Source organism: Larimichthys crocea, chromosome IV, assembly GCF_000972845.2.
Source record: "Larimichthys crocea isolate SSNF chromosome IV, L_crocea_2.0, whole genome shotgun sequence".
Classification (NCBI taxonomy): Eukaryota; Metazoa; Chordata; class Actinopteri; family Sciaenidae; genus Larimichthys; species Larimichthys crocea.
Window position 1 is genome coordinate 1,322,640 of NC_040014.1, and position 27,933 is coordinate 1,350,572.

A 27,933-nucleotide genomic window follows, 5' to 3' on the forward strand; every position below is an offset into this window, starting at 1 on the left:
CTTTGGTTGGAAGGGCTAAAGGACACTATCTTAAATGAACCCGACTATGACGAGGATGAAAAACTGTCAGAAGATGAGAAAAACGCTGAAGCATATGCAGAGCTGATTCAGTTTCTTGATGTTAAAAGTTTGTCAATGGTGATGAGGGAAGCACCAGATGAAGGGCACACAGCGCTGAAGATTTTACTATGTGGGCAAAGGTAAGCCACGAATAATTTGCCTGTACGCAGAGCTGACTTCACTTCAAAAGTCAGCAGTGAGAGTGTCACTGATTGTTGATGGATCTGACAAATACAAGGCACGATATGTAGCCAAAAGATACAGTCAAAAGATGGGTGTGGACTATGAAGAGACATTTTCAGTTCAGTTAACAGTTGTACTATCTACTTGTGAAGCAGAGTATATGGTGTTGGCTGCCACAACACAAGAGAGTTTGTATCTAGTTCAACTACTAGAGGGCATTGAGGGATGTCAGTACCCACCACCTACAGTAAGGTTTATGAGGATAACCAAGGTGCACTAGCTTTAGCAAAGAATACTATAAGCAGACAGAGATGTAAACATGTTGACATAAAGTACCACATTATAAGGTCAACTGTCAATGATGGAAAAATAAGTTTGGACTATTACCCAACAGGCCAGATGGTAGCAGATTTGATGATGCAACAAAGTTTAAGTTGATTAAGTTTGCAAAGTATATGATTGGAGATTAGACATGTATGTTGAAATGTACATGATTCAAGGTAGAAGAAAAGAACCTTGTGATGTTTTTGGTTAAAGGAGAGAGCAAGTCGGGGTGTTAACATATGAGAAATATGCTCTCAATTTTGTGAAAATATGTTAGTTGAGTTCAGTGTTTGTAACAAAACAAACAGCCAGTGAGATACGCTGAGTGAATGTAATGTCAGTAAAGTTTCTTTGCACTGTTCCAGCCAGCAGTACTGATGCCACACTGTGTTTTTAATTCCTCCGTTATTATTTCACGGTCTAGCACTGGGTTTGCACTCCAGGATCATTGAACAGTAACAGTTATCCTCAACTAATTTGGAGCTGCTATAACTTGGATATTGCAAAGGAAACACAATGTACTATAGAGATGGATAATTCTCCTATGGAGAAATAAGCAACTGTTTTTGAAGAGCATTACTTCTGTTATGCCCCAGTCTAGGGGTGCCTAGGACATAACATGAAACGGCCCCAAGTCTGAAGTAGCCACAACAAAGATTTGTTTGAATAAGGAAAATTGTTTTTTTTTACAAAAATATATTGATAAACATATAGATATAGATAAAGTATATAAGGCTGAGTTGTTAGGCTTCAGGATGGACTAAGGCCAATATAACAAACAAAAGGATCCTGTACCCTTCATGTGGCGAACTCTGTATAAATATAACTAGAATAATACTCCAATTATCCCCAGTAATTGTTGTACTGGGATGGATGTAAACAGACATCCTCTTTCTGCCTGTTAACCACCTTTTTTGTCTGAGTGCCTTAATGCATGATGTCAAGAGTCTGCCTGTTTTTTTCTGCCTGCTTTATCTATTTGCTTGGCTTAATTTTTCTATCTGCCTCATTATTTCACCAGCTTTCTGTCTGCCAGCATATTTATGTGTCTGTCTCCCTGCCCGCCTATTTACCTGCCAGACTGTCCATCTATCATTCATCATAAGTGTTTATGCTTTGCTCCGCAGTTTGACTCCTCTCAATGCAGGAAGTTAATGACATGCACAAGCAACACACAGTTGATTTGGTTGTAGGCCAGCCATCCATCATGGGCCTATTACATATTCAAGGCTCCAGCTTGATCTGCAAAGTCCCTCTTACCCCAATATCCCTTTCTCTTCTTCCTCACCTTGGTTTTGTCTGCTTTTATAAATGGATTATACCATGATACCACCACAGTTCAAAATAAAGAAATGCATAAACAAAATGAATTAAAGCTAGCTAGTAAGCAAGTTCTGGCAGTCATTTGCGGTCAAGTGCTACTAACATACAAACCAATGCACCCCTCTAACACCGAAAATACACTCATGCGGAACGGCTCTGCTCCGGAACAACAGTGTACTCCGCCGTCCGCCAACTCACACATAATCCATTTGTGATGTGCACTGGTGCGGCTGTGCCGGCCACCAAGCATCGCGAGAATGCACAAGATCTAGCGAAATCATGCATAATCGCATGATATTGCCGGCTGTAGTCTCTTTGACTCCTGCAAAGGTATTCCACATTGATTTTGGACCTCCAGAATCAACTTCTTCTCATCCATAGGGTCGACGGGGTGAAAAGACACCTGAAAACCTCTTCACCTGTTGACTTCAGGTCGGCCCCGCCCATTATGACATGTTATTGTAATGAAACTCGATCCACGGTAAACACAGAGTCTTTTATTTTGAAAATCAACCGGGGTTTTATTTTGTATTTTGTAGGTGATTTCTTTCCCTGCACAATCTGCTCTGTGCTGAATTTATGCGCCGTGCTCCGGCGTCCCTGAAAAATAGAAGCTCTGCATATGTGTTGCGGAGGGCTGCACTGGAGACTGTGTGAGCTGACACACTGACTAAAATTGAAACGTATCGGCCCTGTTGCCATGGCGGAGCCGTTCCGTATGCAGTGTAATTTAGGGGTAATGGTTTTATACAGTCCTTTGCTCAGTGCTTCTGCCATACCTGCTGCCACACAACTCACTCGAACACTACTCTGACACTGCTGCTGTTCATATAGCCCTGTCTCCACTCCAACATCCACCCGTGTGATATGAATCTCCATTAATCTAGATGGGGTAGTTATTATTGTCACTCCCTACTCTCGGATGAACCCAAAAAGTAACATAAATTCATTTTTTAATTCATCTTTTTGAGGGGAACCACAAATCTAGGTGTTAATTCTCCTTGGGTTTGTTATGGAGAATGACCTCTTTCACATTACATCTAGTTATTTGTTTGCTGGTAATATAACAGTATTGATTAGTGCAGCTTAAGGTTATTTTCTCTGAGGGTACATTTAGAGAGAGGAAGGACAGAGTGACAAGTCAAAGACAAATACAGGGTTGAGGAGAACAAGTGAGTGAGACAGACTGCACAAAATGATGCCTTTGTTCTTTATGTTCAGCTGTGTGTGCTGATTGTTTAGAACAGATGTAATTATCCAAAATTATCATTTATTACAGCACTAGAGGTAAGCTGATGGGGTAGAGGGAGAGAGAGAAATGTCTTATTTTAGCCATTATGTCTATAAGACTGCTTTCTGCTGTAATTATGTGTATCACATTGAAGTGACTCATTGATGTCAGCGAGACCAAAGTTGCTACAATCAGATATGAGGATTCACATGTTTTTGTTTTGTCTAAAATTTACTCCATGCTTTTAAAGCGTGAAACATTTCTTCCATAATTTTCCCAAAAACAAACAAGAGAAAGCAAACAAAATAGCTTCTGGTTATCACAAGAACAGCATATCTACCAAGTGTATTTTTCATAAAACACAATGTTATCTGATCAAGTTGTTTGGCTCAAGCTACACAACTTAATCATTTTTTCTGTCTTTCATTATCTCCCCTCACTGCGTGACTCTATTCTTTGTCTTGACATTTACTCCTCTTCTCTTTTTCCTTTTCTTTCATTTCCATCTTCTCTGAGCAAAGAGTCATCAGAATCATCAGACCTTAATTTTTGTTGTGTGTATGTTTATTTTCTTGGGTGTTTGAACACCGTGTGTACGTGCAGTTTGGAGGAGCTCAGCTCTGGCATCAATAAGAGATTGGATGAGTGTCATACAGGCACTGTGTTTTCTCATTTAAGGTATGAAACCATTTGGCACAGAAGCAAACCCATTTAGCATAATAAGAAGATTTGGAGTCTGTGACAAAGTACCGTCAAGTCTAATAGGCAATTAATGTCTAATTTCGAAGAAGGAACATGATTTGGTATGAATGAGCATTCATTTTCTTTCTTACACACAAGGTATTTAAAAACCTGTCTGCAGAAAAAGTATTTATTTCCATAAAATGGCGTTCTTTAGCCTCAGGCAATTAACATAAGAATATGAAGACTCTACATGAATGTGGATGCATTTGAGTGAAAACAATGAATTGCAGTGAAAATTGCAATAATGAGTCTAGCGTTGTTTCTTTTCTCTCTGTGTGTTCAAAGTAGGTAAAATTACAATATGTGGCACAAATGCAAACCATTCAGCTCACCTTTCTTTAACAATGTGTTGTGCTACATTAAACCCTAAACATTAAACACACATGAAAATTGTTTTAAATGACCAGAGCTTTCCCATCATGCAGCACCTACCTAGGTTCAATCCAAATTCAAGAGTAGCTTGGGTCTGACAGCTAGTATCAGATACTCGTATTCCCAAAAGGCTTGAAAGGTTCTCCTTTATGAAGAAAAGCAGTAACATTAGCTAAATACACAATGTCAGTATCACATTATTGCCTCCTCATAGCTCTGAAGCGCCACACAAAGTACTTAATGATCAATTGGTGAGGGTAAGGATAATGGTCCTTTGGACATCTGCGCACAAGGGTAAACCTACCATGATGTCACCTACTGTATTGGTTTAAAGCCTCAAATTTGGCATTATGGACATTGCTGTCTTGTTTTTTTGTAGCCAGCAAGGGCCGTCATATTTGGAGTAGTGATGTGTCAGTCGTGAGCGTATCGTTCAATTTGAACTAATCTTTTATATGACTCGGGAGTAGAGTTGTCTCAGCGAGTGATTTTCAGGCAGTGTGTTCCCTCGCCACATGGCGGCTGCATACGCTCAGTCAGGACAGGAAACAGAAATAATTAGTTCACAACTCAACTATGTGTCCTCAAGTATGACTCTCTCGTTTATTTGTTATGTATCAGTCAGCTCAGCCACAGGGCTGTGTGACAAACAGTAAGCACAGCGGTTTGTTCACACGGGTCGGTCTTTCGTTCATTTGTCACATTTACATCCACCACAAGAGGGCTACAGCGCTGCACTAGTGTATGAACAAAATGATTAGTTCAATTTACCGTCCAAGAGTAAGTGATCCGAGTCACTTAAAAGAGTTGAACACAAATTTGGAGTGCAAGGAGTTGGTGGGTGATATACTATGACTTGTCTTTCACATATCACAAGGTAGTTAGGCCCTAAAGTGCTTCATTTTCACTAAACTGTTCACTAAACTTCCTCATGATCTATTTAACTACAAATGGGACCATAATTTACAATTAACATTATGCTCTATGAAAGAAGACTTGAAACTAGTGATTGAGACCATAAACTTGTGAGGAAACCAATTACTGAAATAATAAATCAAGTGAGAAGTGGGTTCATTTCCCCCTACGACTCAATATAATCTATTTGCAGCCAATCAAGTTCCCCCCTGCTGGCCATTAGAAAGAATGCAGTTTTAGGACTTTTCACAGACCTGGAAGCTCTGTTAACGAACAGAAAACTGAAAGTCAGTGCAGAAGTCACCTTAAATGATAGTAATAATAATTAATAATAACAACAATAATAACAGGCTACAGAAATGAAAAAGCTGTTACACTTTAACAGCAGAATAAAACTCCAAAGTAGCTAGAACCACAAACACACATATTAAAGTAAAGAGATGTGCACAGTCCTCATAGTTTGCATTTTGTTCAACTTTGGTTCCCACTGCCCTCCTCAAAGTTTTCAAACATTTTGACAGAAATAATCAGAAACAGCAGAAATACCTTACACACCTCACTAAAGGAAATAATATAGCAAAAAAAACATGTGGAGGATCCGACTCATGCAATCTTTTTAACTATGCCATTTTTCTTCAGCTTCTACTTTTACAGTATACAAGGCCTGAATTTTGATTGCAAGTACGAACATAGCAAGTACGAATGGCATTGCCCATTCACAGGGAAACTGTAGGGAAAAATGGTCATCTGGTGTCAGAAATCAGAGACAAAATCGACCTCCCTTGCTAGTCTGGTGTGAGCCTGTCAGAGTGTCTGGAGATGTTGACTTTATATCTGACACATTGTAAGTTTGCAGGCATTGTGTGTTTTCACTCACTGAGTATGCTTGTGATTTGAATTTTCTTTCATATAGATAGATATAGATAGACGTGAAATATTATGTATCTGACTGCAGGGGGTAACTGTGGAGATGAATAAATAAGAAATTCAAAAAATTCGAGAAACAAAGGGAAAAGGAGAAAACCAACACTAAGGACAACCATCAGACTGTGATTGTAGTGTAGGTTTGATTTAGCTGAATACACCCAGGCAAAATGAAAGTAGTGTCTATGCAAACCCAACATCATGATGCATTCTCTGGGCATAACCTCACTTTACACCAGGCACTATAATCCCACTGCAGATGGTAGCTTTATAGAGACTGTGAACTGATCTGGCACCAATCCATGTGCAAACACAGGGAAGTGCATGAAGAAAGACTGACATCAAACTTTTCAAGACTTCGCCCACAGGTGGCTCACCATGTGGGACTAAACGTATAATTAAAACCAACTCGCACCAAGTGAACATATCCAAACTACTTCTCTTTATATTTGTGCCTCTCCGCACTAGCCAGCTTCCATCGCTTGTGCTCCTGACTTTAGAAATAGTTCTCTATTCTTTGTCTTCATCCCTCTGCTTCTGTGATAATTCAAACCCTCCCACTAGTATTAGACTCCCCCCTAGCCTTGTCATTCAGCCATTGGCTTACATATTTAAGAAATTACAGATCTTGTTTTTGCTGGAATTGAAGTGTGTGCCATTTCATCCTGATAGAGCTGTCACTCTCCTCAACATTGTCCCCTGCCTGCTCCCACCATGCTGTCTGACTCTGAAGAATCTCTGGATGATGCCTGCCATCTGGAGTCTGATCCTTTCATCATCGACCCACCTGGCTGTGAAAATCCAGCTGCATCCTGCCCCATCTGTATTCCTGAAACGAATAGACCACTCACCAAAAAAGGAACTACCCCAATTGAGGCCAAAGACAAACTGGGACCACCTGAAAGTCCTATCCCTACTCCACCCTCTCCAACCCCAACCAGTAGACAACAGGGATTGAAAGTGCCCACATTTTGTCCCCTTGTTTAAACTTCCCAGTTTCACAGTGCAATACGACTGTTGTAAATATGGACAGCTGTAGATATTCTTTGCTTACAACCAAACATCAAGCAAGTGCAACAACACAAGACATAGCAGTCAAGTAATATTATTTACTAGTGCAACAGCAAAAAGCCAAGCTCAGCGTCTGTCTTTCAACCTTTAATCTCACAAAGCTCTCACCAACGACTAGAAGTCAGTCCTAGATTTAATTGTGTCCGGTGGCTTCCTGCTCGGTCACCCTCGCCTGTCCTTGTCTTGGCTTCCTCCATAAATGTCCTCTTGTGTCTCTTAGCCTCTGCCATGTCCCCAGAGGCTGCTGAGCTCATTTACATTGCCCACTCACCCTGGCTCTGTATGACACAGGCTCCACTTTCCATCAGCATTCCCCACTGGCTTCCCCTCACTCTGGGCTTGAAAACCTTCTCGTCTCCTTGTCTCCCTGCGGTGGCAGTTACTTAAGTTAGCAACAATTAAAGATTTCTGTCCATCAGGAAACAGGAAACTGCAAATCACAGTATTGAGGCAGAGCAGCTGGAGGACATCAGTGGGAAAGCATGAAGCATTTTCTCCATAAAATGTGATCCAGACAGAGGCACCATTCATCTGATTGCAAGTCAGTGTGGCATAGAGATGATAGTAGGCTAAATCTAAAACAATAGTAAAGCTAAAGGTTTAAAAAAAGTTACATAATATTACCTAAAACTTTTCATTCATTTATTGCACCTAGGCTTTGACTGAAAACACATCCAAAATTCTCACACTTTTACCATTTCAGTAGTGTCCATGTCTTGCTGCAAAGATACTGCTTATTTCAAAATCCTTCAAGGGAACAATGTCAGTTTGGTGAGAAAAGTTCTTCCCTCTAAGCCAATTCAGACAATAGATTGTCTCGCTGTAGTCTGTCTTCTACTCTATCTAAGATGTTAAAAAGCATTCAACAGCCCTAACCCCCAGCAACATTTACTTGTCTTTTTCGAACACTGTGTTCCTCTAGCGAGTTATTACCAGACCAGATGTGAAATGTAATCAGAAACACTTGCTGCTGTTCTGACATTAAAATGGCCTTCTGGGTTTTGTAAATGGTTAATTATCTTCAAGAGAAAACCATAGTTACCTCTGTGACCTGAATATGCTAATACATGAGAAGCATAAACTGGGGCTATCACAACTGTAGCTTCATCTCATCCATAAATCAATTTTCTGTTTTCTTTCTCCTTGTCTTGTTGTTAACTCTGTCTATCAGCCAGTTTGTTATTGCAGCCTCTAATGTGTGTACTATATTTATCCCAGTGAAATAACCTGATACCTTTATTTGTTTTGATTTCAAGTCTCTTTATAATGGCACCTTGTCTGTGTCCCTACATGTCTGTCTGACTCGCTATGTCTCTCAGTGTCTAAGTCTTTCATCCAGCCAGTTAATACTGTCTATAATGTGTTACTTTCCTCCAGCAAGAATAAGATAGGTAGCTTTATGTAATCCATGATTTCCCAGGTGACACCTGACATGCCTTTTCTTTTAAATGAATTCATTTCACTATCCAGTCACTTCTATCTCCACACAACCACTAATGAGCCAAGCCCTATGTAAGAGCTGGCTGCTGCAAAATGAGGTAAAATAAAGCTCAAACACAGATGGAGAGGTATTGCAACCTATTATGCCAACCAGATCTTTGTCTCTGTGTGTATGTGTCCCTGTGTGTTGCCAAACTCAGTGATCAGATTGTATTGTGTTAGAGATAGACTATGTTGTGTTAGTACACTACAGCACATCCATTATAATCTCTCATTGAAAATCTCAGCAGGCTCTAGTCCTTTAATCCCTTCCGATAAGGCTAAAATAACACCATTATTCTGGGAGTTACACATACTTTTACCTCCAGTGGACAATTCTTTGAAAGTATTTCAAAGTTTAAAGTTTCTCAACTTTAAAAACACATTATGTAGAGGTCAGTTTTAATGCCTGTCATTATTTCACTTAAAGAGTTATGGCCTGATACTGACAAAGGGCTAATGAAAAAGCCATTGGAAAAGATGTGCACGGATAGTGTGTTATAGAGAGAGAAAAAAAGTCCACTCTATCAATGTTAGGCTGACAATAGAAAATTCTAAATGTTATATCCTTTAATCCTGTGCCTGCTATAATAAAATGTGCCAGATGTGTGATAGCTGGTAGGCGTGAACAAGAAATGTATACCCTTGTCATGGTGTAGAGATGGAAGACGGTACTTGGTGCAATAACTAATTATGTGACCAATGGTTTCACAGTTACTGTCCAGCATAGAGTTGGGACAAGCTAGTGCAAGTCAGAGATTGCTGAAGAATTACAAAGGCAATAAGACTTTTATACTTTTCTCAGGAGTTGGCAGACTCAACTGCCATTTGCAGGTCACCAAAAAGAGAACCTCGTTGGACAGTCTAAATGTGGTGGATTAGGGAGTGCAGTGGCTTGTGGGAGCTAGGATAAATCTAGGTGGAGAAATGTGAATGCACCACTTACTCTTTCTAATAGAGTTCTTGAACATGGCCTTCAAACATCAACTCACACATTGGAGCTGTTCAAACACAGCCAACACATATTTATAACACCTATTCTGTCTGAATCTGATATTTGGGAGTCTGTAAAGTAGTTCAGCAGGGGAAGCATGTACTCAAGCGCAAGTATTTTGTAGGAAACACACATCAGGAGAAGAAATGCTAAAGCTATTTCAATGGATCAGATCAATGGATCTGTTTGCTGGTTAATGACAAGAGGAGTCCAAACCATCAATCCAAATGAAAGCTAACATCTCACCTTCAGCTACCAAGCTTTTATCAAGGAAACTGAACTGGTTATCTTCAAGTAGATGAAGGTCATTGAGTGATATTTCATTGATCAGGCCATTTATATTTCCTATGTACATTTTCCATTATTTTTACATAAATTATAATGCTGGCTTGAGCCAATAAATTAAGCATACTTGCCCTTTTGATGGAAGTCTCACAGATGATACAATGAAAATGCATAACGCAAATTAGAATTTCTCATAATTACTGTGAGAATTCTTGATTTACACCACATAAATCCTTCAGACAGCTCTGACTTGCTTAGTGCTAATCTCCAAAAATGAGACTGGCTCAGCTGCTGAGTCGGCAGTCCATGTAGGAGCAGCCTCCTGTTTTCACGCCACTGCACTGAAGCAATTTACATCAAACAAATGAAATGGGTATAGCATTTTGTACTCATAAAATATTTACTTCTACCCATGGTTATATCTTGAACCTCTTATTTACCTTTTTCTTGTAACCACAAAGGTCAATGTTCAAATGGGATTTGGCTCAACACTTGCTGTGGACTTTGTGAAGTTTGTCTCACTTAGGACACATACAGTATATAGTATATATCTTAGAGATTTCAGCCCTTAGCACAACCCTGCGGGAGTCCATTTCCCCATCTGTTCCTGGTATAAATTCTCATTTTTTGGAAGGACAAGCTATAAAAGTTTCATGACTTTGTGATATATCTGATTTAATTTGCTTGGTGTAATTTACTACATATCATATTAAAAAGTGATATTTTTTCTGCACTTATATTCATTATATTTTAGATGTCTGTACATGAGTTATAAAAAAACAAAACAATAAAATGTAATAAAGAAAATCTCTTGTGGAATCTCTTCTTGAACATCTTCTCTAATTGTGTCTGTAAAAAAAGTGTCACTGGGATTTATATCCTGTTTGTCTCACAAGGCGAGATGAGTTTCATCCAGTAAAACTTGCACCAGGTGGTCATACTTACAGCCTATTTTACACTCTATTTCTGTCAGCTCATCTATCCATGTTTTATCCCGCTGTTCCACCCTCCTTCTATGTCTGTCAACTCTTTGAGTCAGGACTCAAAGTGGCAGTATTTGGAGTACATTTCTCCCTGCTTCCCTCCAGATCCCTCCACTATCACCCACACTTTTCTCTTTCAGTCTGGCTTATCATCTATCATTTCATCACCTCACCGTGTCTGTTGTGATACATTTAAATGTGAGTCTTTGACTCTTCTGGAAGCTAGTTTAGTGCGTTCACATTTCAAAGTTGTGTGTGTTTTCTCTTAGTAGTTCTACTACAATTTCAAGGTCAGGATGCAAAACTAAAACGGTTCTCTGCAGCAGTAACGGTGAACAGCATGTAACTGAGTGATCTTGATTTCAACATGTCAGCCCTTTCACCATCAGCAGAGAGAGGGCAGCATAATTCTTACAAATGAGCCCTTTGCCGATTTAAAGCATCATTGAAATTTGCCCTTGTAGGGTAAAGGTAGGTAATTTCACCCGCTCACCATCTCACACTTAAGTGAGTTCATTCTCCAACAAAAACAACAACAACATCTGCCAGATTCATTAAAACACCATAATCCTAGGAGTGAGGGGGATGAACAATCCCAACCATCCATGTACGCACACACTTTCTCTCACACACTCAAAAAAAAAGCAATTTGCTCATTTCAACAGCTGTGGCATAATATTTGAGCTTTAACACACATTGCTATGAACTGAGATAAATTCAGAAGAACATATGTTTGAACTGAAGTGACCTGAAATTGAACTTTATTTACTTTAATTTCTATACATCACCATCACCACCTCCTCATAACTGACATTTATTGTTTGCCCCATCACAGCTATTAGTGATATTAACAATTAACTTAAGTAATTATAATTATTTTGGCCAAATTGAACTACTTATCATATTAAAAACATTATGCAAAGTCATAAAAGTCCACCAAACAAATGCAGACACTCAGCGGCATCCTACACACTTTGTGGTTGACAGTGATTGGCATGATCCAGCTGACATATTTAAAGCTGGAATGAAGTTGTCAGTATGAAGGCCAGAGGTGGTGACAGAGAGATGATTGCTTGTGTGCTTGTGTGTCGGTTTGTGTCTACTGAAGTATGTGTTCATATCATGAGGACACATTGTTCACACAGTGACATTGTGGGGACTCACCTTCAATCTTGACCCAAAGTTAGCTCTCCACGAGGTCATCTACTTCATTTTATGATCATAATTTTATTTCGGGCAGAGTTACAATGACGATTAGGTTAGAGTTAGAATAAAGGTTACAGTTAAGCACATAGTGGTTATTGTTAAAATTAGGTTATGCAAGACTTAAAAGATTTATGTTCCCCTCAGGACTAATTGTAATATTCTTAAGGATGGTATTTTATCTAGTGCCAGTGTCAGGTCAAAATTTTAATTTGTCCCGCACTTTGGTTTATGACCATATAGCTGTATAAATCATGACATTCCCATCAGCCTCAGCTGTACTTTGTGTTTGGCACTAATTAGCATATAAACATGGCAAACTAAGATGGTGAACATTATTATTTGAACAGGTTACACACCGACTGACTCACTGTATTTAGCGCAAAGTATCAGTTGTAAAAAGAACTGGATGTAAACTTTTAGTCTTGTTATAAAATAATGGCAAAGGTATACGGACATCCAAAACCCTCAGAGGAACATGTGCTAAATAGAAACATCAGAGCAAGCAAACTACTGTTATAAATGAACAAAAATGCCTTCACACATATGAATGTAATTAAGCGTCTATGATGTCAGTGATTATTCTCTTATATAATAAGCCTTAAAAGGGAACTTCGCACTGAGCAGGTGTTTGTTTATATATATAAAATACCCAGACACCTAGGCTACAGAAACACATTAATTGTATAATAATTGTATAATAACTTTCCATTTACTATAGCAATGCACAACCTCTATTTGCAGTAAAAGCTAAACATGATTGTCTCTGCTTCTCAGAAGCTTTGCTAGACTAAACGTGACTGACAAGGACGCTTTATAGATTCATTAAACAGCAAACCACACTGGGCCTTGGCATCCTGGAATTCAATTGTTGCTAAGGCATGTAGCCTCAAGCTTTTTGTTACGTTTTTATACATGGTTTTCCGGGCCTGCATTGCAGTGGGGTTTCAGAACATGAGGGACAAAAGCAAGAATGATGAAACCAAGACAAAGACTGAGTGCAACACAAACTTGGGTTAGAGGTTCGTATTAAGGGTGTATGCTTGCATATACATAAATACATGCCTTTGCTGGCATATGAGTATGTGGATGTCTTTTTTTTTCTTTTGTTCAAGGTGCAAATTCAACATATCCATCATTAACTCCCAGAACTGGATTTACAAAGAAAACTAACTAACTAGTGTGGTTGGTGCATTAACACAGAAATTATAGAATGTAATTCACTATGACCATTTATAAACACAGAAATCTATTTCCATAGCTGTTTTAAAGCAAGAATGTTAACTCTTTTGCACAACAGTGCAATATTATAGGCAGATATATTAACTTAAGATCAATATTAAAGAATTAAGCTTGCCCAAATGTCTTGTTTTATGTCTCAATTATCTATGGTCCTTTGCAGTTTTCAGTCTCTGCTGCTAGAATTAAATGTTGACTGAGGGTGCAAGTAATGAACTTGGTGTTGTTAAATCCTGCTGTTCTTTGCTTACTAGATTGATCAGTAGTGAAGAATGCCAAATCAAACCAGACCAATACCATGTCTTCCCCTTTATTCAGTTGAAGCAGAGCTGACTGGAGACAATGCATTACTGAATACACTGTCTCATGCAGAACATTTAAGGACAGTCATTTTTTAGCAATAACAAGGTGACTACATTGTGTCTCTGCTCCCTGTCTCTTAATAAATATACATTTCTTAGTTTCAAAGGATTTTATCTGCATGAATAATGCATTGTGTTGTTAAATTTAACTACATTTGTATATAGAAAAAAAAGCTCTGTTAACAACAACAATTAGTTGCCTGATGTCAGACAGGGGTTAATTTTTAATAGCAAATGTCATGCTAGTTTTAATTTTGTCATCATTTACCTCATTCATGATGACCAGCATACACTCTTTTATGGTTTTGTTGCTGTTGCTGTAACTCTCTTTTGGTTTGTTCATGACCATGCCAGGGTAAAACAGCTTCGATCGTAAGATGCAATCAAACTCTGCACTTTAGGGTCCCTCTGCTGTGTTCCCTTGAGAAACTTTGTCCAGAAAGTTACATTTCAGGGTTGACTGAGACATATTTTCAGTAGAGCACTTGTGCACCCTACTTGTGACTGCAAATAGCCATATTTTTTTAAAAGCCACTAAGCGTGGTTGGAAAAAATTGATTTGTAAGCTATTACTTGTGATTGCTGGTGTGCTACATCCATAAACATCCAGCCTGATCGGTACTGCGCATGTGCAGGCATCTCAACAGAGATGGAAAGTTAGTTACTTTGATACCCTCTTATGTAGTTTATTTATTTGGTCATATAACAAAGGTTGCTGCTGTGCTGGATGTCAGCTGTGGCCTGCTAGTTGAATGGGCTGGATATTATACTGTATATGTCCAGCCACGCTTCATAAAATGCTTCTTTCATCTAATGGTTAAAATCAGTAGATCAGACATAGATACTTGCGCTACTTTACACACAACTATTGTATTTTGAAGTTTTTTCAGGAAAGTTAGAGCCATCTTTACAGTCAGTTCAACAACTAGAAACCCAATATGGAAAAACTGTTTTGTTATATGACATGTGGTGTCAATAGTATTTGTCCCTCTGAATGTGTAGTCTAGAGCTGCAGATCTAGGTTATGTTATTTGTTGTTGTCATATTTAATTTCTCCTTTTGATGGCCAGGGACTTTTAATATTAACCAAAATCTTGTCAACCAGTTTTTTTCTTTGTTGGATTTTTTTTTTTTTTTTGCATTGCTGTTTCAAATAAAGCATTTGAAGAACACATTTAGAGTGTGACATGTGCTCTCTGTTTCTAACTAAGTGAGTTCAAAATGGCAGGTCAGTCGGGATTGGCTGTTTTGAGCAGGAAGACTAACCACCATGTTGTGAATGCTTTAAAAGATGCACTCCTACAGCGCAGTAGTATATGCTGGAAGTCGGCCCAAAACAAAGCTTAACACACTGAGATCCATACCTGTCTACTCTTGTACTTTGTCTCTCTGGCTTTGTGTCTGTGTGTATGTGGGAGAGAGATTATATATAACTCTGCATTTATTATGAAATGTGATTTCAGTTTTGATATAGTTGTCAATAATTCACATCTTACTTTACCCTTAACTGTTATTTCTAACCAGCTTTACAGTTATGTGCCAATTGAATGTGTGGTTAATGTCAACCCTTACCTCATTGCAAAAGCAGCTATAATTAAGTCTCATACTTTAAAGGGCAAAAGTCATACACAGCCAGACCGATTCTGATATAACTTGGGAGGATGATGGATCATATTTTACTTATTTTGTGTCATCTTGGAATATGGGGAAGAAAAACAACATAGATTGTCAAAATATACAGTAACAACAAAATGAAAGTTACCAACAGTTTGGGGTGTTTTCAACAAATTGTTGCTAATTGTGTGAAATATATCAAAAAAGGAACATTTATATAGGGGAGAAATAAGGCAAACAAACAGTATTCTAACAGTTTTTCTTGTCACATTCTTAGTTTCCTTAGATTTTCTACAGAGGCTTTATAAATGTGTCCAGAGAAGCAAATCGGTGCTTAATTAGCGATCTACAAGGAACATTGGAGTGTTTATTCTCCAACCCCTGGAGGAAATGCACATAGAGACTAATCCAAAGGAATCTCAAGGAACCTCTGTAGTACTCTGTAATGAGATGCACTGGGAATATCCATCTTTTATATTAGTTAAAACTTATTGGAATTATACACATTTATACTGCATGTTTTTTTCTCTTATGGAGCCCAGCAAATTGTTTGATGGATTTTTATTATTTATATTTGAAGGATTAACTACTTGATAACAGTTGGCACCAGTAGATACATTTCTTTTGTGTCAAATCAAACACAATGCAGAGAGAATAAACATTGACAAAGTCAATGTTTTGACAAAATCAGGTTGTTTCAAAGTGGAAGGTGCAGCATACAACTGCGACACCTGTTTAGTTTTCTTCATCTGGTTTGTTTTGATGTTTTGTTCCTACAGGTAACATCCAGTGGTCTTTGCAGTTACAGCCTCTGGGCTCTGGAATTATTTGCCTGAGGGGGGTGCTGGAGGCTTTGCTAGGATGTACAGGGCAGAGGGCAGAGCAACAACATGCAGGCTGGTACTTCACTACAAGTCATAGTCAGACACCAGCTGTATTCATACACACTTGTAAACTGCTGTTCAAAACCATGCAAATCAGATGAAACTGGAGACAAATTTGACAGTAGTGTGTGGACTATCTGAGTAAACCAGAGAATCTGGAGTTAATCTGACACGAGCACAGGGACGATATGCAAACTCTGCATAGATAAGAGCTGAAAGCTAATCATCTTGGTTTTCATCTTGCTATCAGTACACTCTGTGCAGGTTTCCAGTAGTGTATAACCACTTTTTAATACATGACTGCAGAGAAGCGTTATGTGACAAACAAGACTATCTTGAAATCTTTTAAAATGTATTTTTTTTGCTCTGTAAATATCAGACTGCAAATCCCTTGATCTTTGGTTTGGGTTCTATTCAATTAGCTTTCAAAGTTTTAGTTTGAAAGTCAAGAGCCTCTCGTAGGGGCTTCACCTCAATTCAAACTCCTCCAAACACTGCACCGTGCCAATTTACTGTCCTCGCCTCAGGTCACAGAGAGTCAACACTGGAATGAAGACACACTATGGCAGGCACATGAGAGGTACTATTACATAGTCTTATCCTCGAATACACACACACACACACACACACACACACACACACAGAAAGGTTGAGGACTTACTAAAGTGTGTACAAAGACAAATGGAAAACATGTCACACACAGGAGCGGACAAGAATAATCTTTTGAGGACATGATAGCTCTATTGCAGATAATGTACAGCAGGTAACTAGCGTTGCTTCTGGGCTTATCACAGACTTCTGGCTTTGGATGTTCTACCTCATGTTGTCCTTGGGGTCATTTTTTTATATATATATATATTGGCCTTTTCAAGTTTTATTTCCGACAGAGACAGCTGAAGAGGGACAGGAATGCGGGGAGAGAGAGAGATAGGGAATGACATGCAGGAAAGGGCTGCAGGTCGCATTCGAACCCTGGGCCACTGCCGCAAGGACTGAGCCTTCGTACATGGGGCGGTTGCTCTACCAACTGAGCTAACCAACACCCCAATCCTTGGGGTCATTTTGACCCCAGGACACCAGGAGGGTTCATTTACAACAGAGTATACTTTCATGTAAACAAGGTCTATTGACCATAAATTCCAAAACAAAGAGAAAAAATTGTGGTAATGGGTTGGACTGAAGTAAGACACAAAACACACAGAATTGATTGACAATTTATACTTTATGTTAAATGAAAAGCTAAAACTTGGCTGGGTCATTTTGACCCCAGAAGACAAAAGGTGCATGCAAATCAGGAGGACATTAGGTTCATGCAGATAAAACAGATACCTGGAGTCAGATGGCTGTAAAGGGTCATGCTTTCAGTACTTTGACTATCATGGAGTTAGTAAGAATCTTTTTAGGTCTGGCAACAAATAAAGTAACCATATTATTATGGAACAAAAATAAGCTGAGCTGCCAGCCAACTGTGAGAAACACAGTCACTCTTGGCACCAAGATTGCTATATGCTGCTGGATTGGCATTGCCACACCCTCTACCATACCGCTCCTTTCAATGAGGCACCAAATCAAGAAATAACCTCAGTCAGTGGTCAGTGTGGATGGGTTTCACACCATGCTCAAACACCAGAATAAAGTAATGAGATTCTGCCTAAAAAAAAGAAAAAGAAAAGAAAACACTTTATATACAGAGCAAAATCAGCCAGGCAATGCAAAAACTGTAGTTGCATAAATGCTCCTGGGGATGTATAGATGACATGCAGTCTCAGTCTTATTACTTGATGATGTGTCATCTTATTATATATAGCCTATCTCTTAGATGAGAGTATTTAAAGTAAATATATGTGTAGTTATGTTTAGCAACTCATCTCAAGTTTTTGGTGAGCACAGGATATCAATGCAGGAAACCATTTTTTTTCTTTAACCTTCCAGTGTACCATATATTTCATACTTGAACCACAACAGAATAATACATTCACAAGCACTAAAAACTATTCAATCAGAGATTATTAAAATGGTGTCCAGGGCCAAAAAGTATTTTTTCCCCATAAGCCTACATTGTAAAAGACATAGCTGTAAAATAGTGAAGAATCTTTTGGTTGTCACAACCATTACAAAATTATTGGTATTACAAAACATGGAAGATCTGGGTAGTCTGAGCCTCCAACGCTGTACCCATTTTTCTTTATACATCCATGGTACAGAGGTGGTAAGGGTTAATAGAGATCATAAAACATGCTTGACTTTATAGGACCCCGTTGAAAATGAGATACAAACAGGTACAAACATGCTAAGGCGTAATCCTTCCAATAAATTAAAATATTGCAGACGAGGGCTTGGATTGCACATGGGTAGGTTTTACCAACAAAGACTTTGTTTCAGTTATGTCCTGTTATTTATGACTTTTTCAATATTCAATCGAGATCACATCTTCCCCTAATCTAACCAAATGCTTTAAATCCCTAAACATAACCATGTGTGACAGTATGTATCTCACATGTTCATACACATACCAATACAAACATGACATGTGGATACAAAACACAGGCACATACAGACTGTTGCTTCAACTTTGATCCTGTAAAGATCAGTTCCCCTGGGCGGCAATCTCAGGAGATCTGACTGTCTGCTCTTCTTGAAATCTTACTGCTATCCCCTCTCTCTCTCTCTCTCTCTCTCTCTCTCTCTCTCTCTCTCTCTCATAAACTCATTCCTTTATAACATCTCTGACCCGTCTGCCTTCTCTTTTGTGTCTCTATATCAGGTTCTCTGCTTCTATCTGTGTCTCTTTGCCCTCCCCTGTTCCCACCATCTCACAGCTTGTGTCTGCCTCTCGACTGTGACTCTGTACATCTTCCTGTACTGCTTATATCAGCAACTGCTGTCTGTATATAGTTATGTCTCTGTCTTTTATTTATCCTGCCACTTCTGTCTCTGTTTTTTTTCTCCCCTGCCTTCTCCTTGATTTTGGGCTGTTGAGGGAGGATTTATATTTGCCCTAATCAAGATCATTCTTCCAGTGTTTGTGAAGAGATAATATATTACCTCAGAAAAAAATGAAGGAGCAATTGTTTTGTTTTAGCTATAAGCTGACATTCATAATACAGGGGAAGCGTGTGTGGGTGTGTTGGGTGGGAGTTTTTCTTCATTTCATCTGAAGCACAACATCCTTACCTTAATGGATATAATCTGTTGTTAAGAGAGGGTCATGACACGCTGCTCTGTTAGGCACTTACTGCCAACACAAACAATGAAAACTCCCATATCGTCTATCTTAAAACAAATACTAAATCATTACTCTTTCCTCATGTTTGTTGTACTACTGGTGACAGTTTTGAATCTTTTGATTTTGTGCACGTGTTTGATGCTGAAGCAAGTGGTGGTAGAAATGTTGAGATATTTTGCTTGAAGCTGGTAATGTTAATATGTTTACATTAACGGCTATGACAATGTATAGTGTGTAAAGATTTCCTATATATGAAAGGTTAAGGCTTTCCTGCAGTGATCCAGTTCAGACTAGCCTGTGGCCCTTTGGTGTGTATCATTCCCTCTCTCTCTCTCTGCTTTCCTGGCTATCTTTAACTGTCCACTCTCACAAGTTGAAAGAGTTACTAGCAAGTCTGAAGTAAGTTCATTCAGCAACGTCTCACTACACTACACTCTCCATACTCCCTACGACGGTACACACGGTTTGTACCGCCTATACCTCTTTACTGCTTTTTCTGTCACTTTAGCAGGGATCATTGGTCTTTCCACAGAGAGTATGCCAGCTCTGCCTAGCGTTAACAGCTGTTCTAGTATAATCAAAAGAGCCAGACAGTTTTTTGAATGGGTCACTCGATATATCATGAAGTAGTCCTTATAACAGAAAAAGGCAACTCACGAATTCCCATACGTTTGTGTGTGATGGGTGTGGAGGGAAGCAGAATGTCAGGCTATGTTCAACAATTTGACAGCTTTGGGAAAGAAGATGTTTTTCAGTGTTGTGATTTTCAACATACTTGTTGGGTTGCCAGGAGCAGGACCCTAAATATCATCAACTTTGTTTATTTTTATAAGGTGGTAAATTGGTGTTGTGTTTACAGCTTGTTTCTCTACTCCAATATCCCAACCTCCCCCGAACACCCTTATTATTACCTAATTCAAATAATAATAATCCATTACAAGTAAAAGTGCACTAATTAAATTTGTACTTAGGAGGAGTACAGAATCAGCAAAAGTATTAGTAGTAATGGAATGTAGCAGTACATTATCACCAAAGTATACTTAAATCGATCTCAATGTATATATAACAACACTGATACCATGATATGAACAAACCACCATACCCATATTACCCTGACCAGATTGTCTGATGCTTGTGTGTTTGTGAGCTGAACAAACTTATTACATGTTTTGAACTTGCATCTCTAGCATCTGACAGACTGAGAATGCTACAACAGACTGATTGTCTCAGTCACAATTAATTCACAACCCAAACTAAAATTAAATCTATGCTGCCTTCAGGTGCCTTTTGGAAATATCAGAATTACAAATTTAAATGAGACATTTCACTCGTCTATGCCTCAGTGGATGAACAGCATCACTGTGCAGTAGAAGTTACTCTGCACAGTGCAAATTTAATCAGCTCTTTACTGAGCTGCACACAGGTAATACAAAGAATGATCCTTGTTATTGTAAAAAAAAAAAAAAAATAAATATATTTAAATATAGCACCAATATTTTCACATCTCAGTGAATTTAATCTCTCACAATGTTCTGTATATGTAAATGATGAGGATGTCACACTTAGATTTACTTTGGGGCTTATATGTGCTGCATATAATGACCTTAATATTTATCATTGCAGCCAGATATGAATTTGAATAACCTCAGGACTGTTCCTGTTCTTGTTGTAACTCTCTCCTTATTAAGAATGGTGCAATCATGCAAAAGCATGCAGGGCATGCAATCCATTTTCATATCAGGTGACACATATAAAGTTTTATTGTAATTAAAACCCATTGCATTTGAATGGGTTTATTCCATTAAACATCCACTGTTAAAATGTGACTGTCCTCTCTGAGATCCCTCCTGGTTTAGCATGTACCCAAGTCCGTAAAAGATTCTTACTGCGCTCCGACAAGTTCCCCACTGAGCAGGAGCAAATTTCAGTTCATTACAAGCTGCTCTCACTGCTCCAATTATGACTCAGATTCAAAATACACCTGTTGTGGTTTAGATATTCAGACATACACAAACACACAGGAAGACCGATTTTCAGTTGCTGCCAGTGAAAATCCAGGGATTCGTGCTCTGCGTGGTTGTTTTCATCACATTAATGACTCTAAAGTTCAGTCATGTATTAGGCATTTTAAGCAGAGGTGTAGCTTTGACTTAGAGGACATATGTGCAGGAGGAATCTTCTACATTTTCTGGTACCTCTGAGATTGGCAGATGGTTGGGTGGTTGCGCAAAGCGCGAGGGGCGCTTTGCGCAACCACCAACCACCCAACCATCTGCCAATCTTCAATCTTCCTTTAGCTTCTTTACTCGGATCAGGATAAGAGAAGGTTATACTACTTCCTGCTTTAGAACAAGGTTGTTCACCGTTTAAGACGAGAGATGATAAAGCTATTCTCGTATCTATCTATCTATCTATCTATCTATCTATCTATCTATCTATCTATCTATCTATCTATCTATCTATCTATCTATCTATCTATCTATCTATCTATCTCCTTCTTTTATCGACACAGGTTTTTGATCTGAATGCCCATTGAGCATGTTACACCACTTCTTGCTTTTGAACAAAAAGCTTCACTGTTTAAAGCACTATGACTTGGGTAATGGGATTTCCCATAGCTCCACTGCTAACTAATTGCTGAGGTGACAGTATGAACAAATAGGAGAAGACAAAAAACATAAAATACAATAAGGTTGAAAATAACATTGATGGCAATAGTGATGGCAATTACTCATACCCAATTAAGCGGTAATCTCAGTCTTCCTCCTATTTTTTTGTTTCTGTCCAATCCTGCCCTGTCTCTGTTCCTCTATGGAAACTGTCTCTTTTTGTTCATCTGTCTCGCATTTCCGATACTTTTAGCAGCCATTTTTCTTCTGTCCATTGGATCGCAGCATTTAATTGCCACTTTTCTCTACACCTTGAGCTCCTTTCCTTTCACTTGTTGTTTGCTTTCTTTTCCTGCACTATCAGTTGAGACAGCAAGCTGAAGTCAACAAATGATTTAAACCTCCAACTTCAAACAGCACAGCACTCTGAGGTTTGCACTAATCTAAATTGTCATAAAAGTTTTTAACGACATTTCCCTTGTTACTTTTTTACAAGTTTTCTAGTTAAAATTAACTTTATTCTTGCATTGCCAAACATTGGGTCTTTGTCGGAATGGATTTGGATTTGAGCTATGGTAACAATCCTTAAACACTTAAAGCACAGAGTAAATTTTATGTCTGAAAAGGTTGTCTTACGAGAGCAATGACTCAATAGCAAATCTGAGCTCCCTCACAGTCAGCCCTTGTGTAGAGAAAGGCTATCAATCACGTCACCCAATCATATTTGCCCCAAGCTTGAGCTTTAACTGCCTCATAAATAATGTGAATGTAAATAGAAGCAGTTCAAGACCAGTCTATTAATCAGGGGTAGACATGCAACCAGCAATATAAATAAACATGACGTGCAACTGTGTGAATCCAGCAAAGAAGATAAACAGAAGTCTGTCTATTTTTAAGCAACATACCGAATATTATACGTTCTGTAGGAAAGTTAAATTATAAAAGGATAAAAGATGTGTCTTTAATGACACTATGCATCTTCATTTGGAATCAATAATAATAAAACCATAGCTAGAAAAAGATCTGCTACTCTATACAACATTGCAAGGAAATGAGGAAATTGAGATACACATGAAAATACTATATGTGTTTCGAGTGCTTGAATCAATACAAGCATCAGGGGCATGGTGTCAGTCAGTCCTTCCACAGTGTGGGAACTGATGACATACAAAGATCAGCAGCTGGAATCGAACTGAGGATGTTAAGATCACAGTATACATGAAGAAGAAGATTTATTTTAATAATCCCCGAATGGATAAATCATTTGTACTAATTTTTTACCCATATCGGCCTAGAATACAACCACACACACACACACACACACACACACACACACACTTAAAGGGCTTATAGACATGCAAATACAGAGAGAGGGTCGAGGGATTGGAACCAGTTAAGGGTTTCTGTGCCTTGCTTAAAGGCACCTCGACAGTATACAGAAGTTAAACTGGCACCTCTCTAGCTACCAGTCCAAGCTCCATACTGTGGTCCATGCTGGACTTGAAACATCCATCACGGGTTCTTAACCAGCAGGACACCCAATAGGCAAAATATTGACTACAACAAGTTTGGAATTAGCCAGCCAATGGAACAGATAGAAATAAAAAAAAAGAAATACTTCCTAAGTGAGAGCACAGTGAAACTGACGGGTGACATTTCTAGAAGGTTTCAGGAGCTCCTGACGGGCCCTTAAAGGAGGATATTCTGGCTGTAATTGGCAGCGCTGACAAGGGTCGGGAAGAGGTAGCGTATGGGTGTATATATATGTGTGTCTTCTTGCATTTCTATCTTTGTGAGGACTGGTTGTAGACCTTGAGAATGAGGACATCTTTGGAAAGTGAGAACACTTTGCATAGGACTCAGGTTTAGGAGTTAGGTAACAGTTTTAAGGTTAGAATTAGGTTTATGTCGGGGCGGCATTTAGCTCAGTTGATAGAACAGCCACCCCATGTGTGAAGGTTAGTCCTTGCTGCAGAAGCCTAAGGTTCGAATCCGACCTATGGCTCTTTCCTGCATGTCATTCCCCATCTCTGTCCCCACATTCCTGTCACTCTTCAGCTGTCTCTATCAGAAATAAAGCTCCACATTCCTGTCACTCTTCAGCTGTCTCTATCAGAAATAAAGCTTAAAAAGGTCAAAAAATCTTTAAAAAAAAGAAAGAATTAGGTTTATGTTAAGGTTAGAACAAGGATTGGTCAAAGTTAGGCAAAGCATTGTTTGAATGTGGGTCCTCACAAGTAAAGAAGAGCACACGTGTGGATGTATGGCAAAAATATATTTACAGTATCACTCTGCCCATGCAGCTTCAAGCTAAAAAAAACATAGACTGCAATATTTCACATCCTCTCTCTCATTCTCATGTACACACATACTCTCATACACACCTAAAAAAGCTTTGCTCTTTTGTCTCTCAAGGTGGGATTTAGTTTGGAGTTTGGAGTAATAACACTGCCCTCTATCTCACTTGTTTGTCTTTCCAGATGTCTTTTATAGATTAGAGAGATATATGTGCATCATAAAATACTTGACCTATTTTTAGAACCTGATGCCTTGAACAATTTGCACAAATAGTGCTTTCACCACTAGAATGTTTTATTATGATGACTTGAGGATCATCATCTGAGAAACGACTCTTCCTTGAGCAGTCTTAATACATAAGCATTTAAAGTCACATGACTCTTCATCATCGGAGCCATCACTGTCACAGTCCATGTTGTGTATTCACTTCAGACTCTGGCGCCAGTCTAAAGTTGAGGCCAATCGCAGCATTACTGTATTATTATTGTATAAAACATCTGTGTGCCATCAGAAATGAAAATGACAAGCTGGGAAAAAGGTAACTCAGAAAGAAGCTACACAATCATGTTGGCTTTAAATCTTTATGTACATAAGCAAGTCACTTCATTAAAAGAAAACACAGCCTATTGCTTTTACTTTTGCAGAGAGATCTGGGGTTGATCTGATTTTTCCTCACCTGTCACTGACAGCAGTCTTCATTCTTTATTTTAATATTATTCAGTTGTTATTGGAGGCCATCGTATTCTACTGTTTTGTTGTGTTTATTGTCATGACACGTTGTGTATCTCTGCTCTGCTGACAAATAAGAAAACCTTGCTACTAATATTTTGATGAATGATCAGACTCCAGGTATCTTTCTTTCTCCCAAAGCTGCAAAGGCTTTGCGCTTCTCTTCAAGGATATATTGTGCTGTTGGATCTGCTGCATCACATATTTTGAGTCTTATTTTTTCCAGTCAAATGCTGCAGTTCTTTGCCGGAAAGTGACCATTATTCCAATTGCTCCCTGCCATGTGAGAAAAAAAATTACACCCAGCCGTCATGGTCACACTACCACAACACTGCCAGAAATGTGTATTTCAATACACTGAGAATGATGCGATGAGCTACTTCCATCACAGAGATATCTGTCTGGGTGTTGGATGTGGGCATGCCATAATACCAAAAAATACCCAGTCTGTCTGTATGTTTATCCTCAGCTGTGTTATATTACACTATGATGAGTTTCTCACCTTGTTTTGCATCTTGTTTGTGTCTGGTTATCATGTCTGCCTTATTTTCTGCCTGCAGCATCTGTCTGGACATCTTTTCTATTAGCATGTTTCTTCCATCACCTTTTTCCTTCCTTTTCTTTTCACTTGTCTTTCTATCTGGCAACCCGTCTTACCTGTTCCCTCCTCCCTGTGTTTGTGTTTCTGTCACTCTGTCTGCTAGTCTTGTGGACTGTCCGCTTTTTGCAGTTATTGCCAACTCACTTGTCTACAGGGTTTGAACAACTTTTCAAAAGTGAAATTCAAAATCTTCTCAAGCTATCTGATGACATGTTCTGAAAGTTTTATAGGACCCCTGAGCAACCCGAAGATCTCAAGTCATTTTGAAATTGTATCTTTCTCAAACTTTGTCTCTCACTTTAACTTTTCTCTCCTTAAGTGAAATCGAAATGTTATTATGGAGAGAGCACCAAAGATATGAAGTGAAAAGATAAAGGACAAAATGACTGCTGTGTGATGAATAGCATCTAGAAAATCTGTAAAGTATGAGAAGTTAATGTTTAGCTGCAGTGAACTAGAATTGGTCACTTGCTCAGTTTGAATAGTGGGAATGAGTTATTATAGCATTATTGTATGTGGAGTCAGAGAAATCGATTTTAAAAGCCTCAACCCACATGACAGTAGTCCACTACACAACATATGATTTAACCACAAAATCAAACAAAAACATCTACAATATCCCAAGTTACAATGCAAACCAAATGACAATATAAGAACACCCACAGGCAGACCTTCCCTTAAGTGTAAAAAAAAAAAATACACATTAGGTCTTGACTATGATGAGTCACTTCACCCCTTAAGCCCGTTGTTGCCATCCATTCAGCTGCTCTGGAGACATTGAAAAGTGAGAACAGATTGCCCATTTACTTCCCTGTTGTTCAGGTGAAAGCGAGAGATGTTTAAATGGGACCTTTGAGCCTGGGTGAGTGTTGAATGTAAATCACAGAAAACAGGCTTGCTGCATATGATAAACAGGGCTGTGCTGCATTCTCTGTTGGGTGCACAGTCAATGCTGAGGGTTCAGCTCAATGCACAGGTGGAAAGTTATAATTTATATTTGCTTTTAGCAGGTATAAATCACAGGCGTGATCAGTAAGATTAATTGTGACTGTATTCCTTTTGGGCAGTTGTGGGGTGGAGTGGTTTTGATTTGTCATATAGAAGGGAAAGCACAGGTGTTACTAATAACATTAGCGATTGGCTCTGTTCTGTTCAGGTGTCCCAGTAATGAAAACGGCTAAATGGAATTGAGCCATCATACATTATTAATTACACCTGTGCTTTTCCTACTGTGACAAGTAAGAACGTCATAAATTACCCCAAGTAAGAGAGGAATAAAAGTTTGTGTTTATTTCCAGCCCACCCTCACCAGGAAATGTCTGTATAGGTTATTTGTGAAGGCAGCTTATTACAACCCATATTTACATTCAGTGCCAGGCTGCAAAGTCTAGTGGTCGTATTATGGCTGGAGCAAAGAAGGAAGGTGTTGTGGTATAAAGAAAAACAGTCTGTGTATGGAGGCAATTGGGTTGGATGGATCGGCAAATGACTATCACCTAGAAAACTTTTACTAAATGTCCTATTTAAACTCACAAACTATACTTAAACTTACATCATGTAACATACGTAATGTTACATGATGTAAGTTTTTATTTTGTAAGTGTTATTTGAAACCAAACCATAAGCTTTTACAGTAGTTTTGGTGCCTGAACTTACCATACAGTGTATATTTTACAATGTCAACCATAAAGATCCAGTACGACAAAAGTCTGGTACTCTTGCCGCTGATGCTCTTCAATGTATATATGACATATATGTTGTTTTGGGAGCCACTTGCAGTCTACCTATTCAGTTGTTTAGGTATGAAGACATGTTGCCTTAATCATACAGACAGTGCATTAGATCTCCAGAAAGCAAGTTACTTACTTTTAATGATTTTCAAATAATTCAAGGTGAAGAGTTATCTACTGTATATGTATACAGTGGGGTAAATAAGTACATGCTTTTATACATACATAAAAACTTATACATAAAAAAAAAAATGTTTTTCTAGCCTCTGCAGAAAACTCACAACACCACTGCTATGAAACTAAACAAAATTTAACATTATTATAATAACTGCATTGTACAACTACATGCATGGTACAAAGTAAAGCATGGTATAAAGCGACTCACTTTTCTGGCTACTGTTAACATAAAAATGATTTTTGAAGATGAGTTTAATAAAACCAATAATCTATCAATATGACCTAAACACATCAGCAACCTGACGGACAGGAAAGTGACCAAGCAAGTATTACAGTAAGCATTGATCTGCTTGCTAATGAGACATTTGTTCAG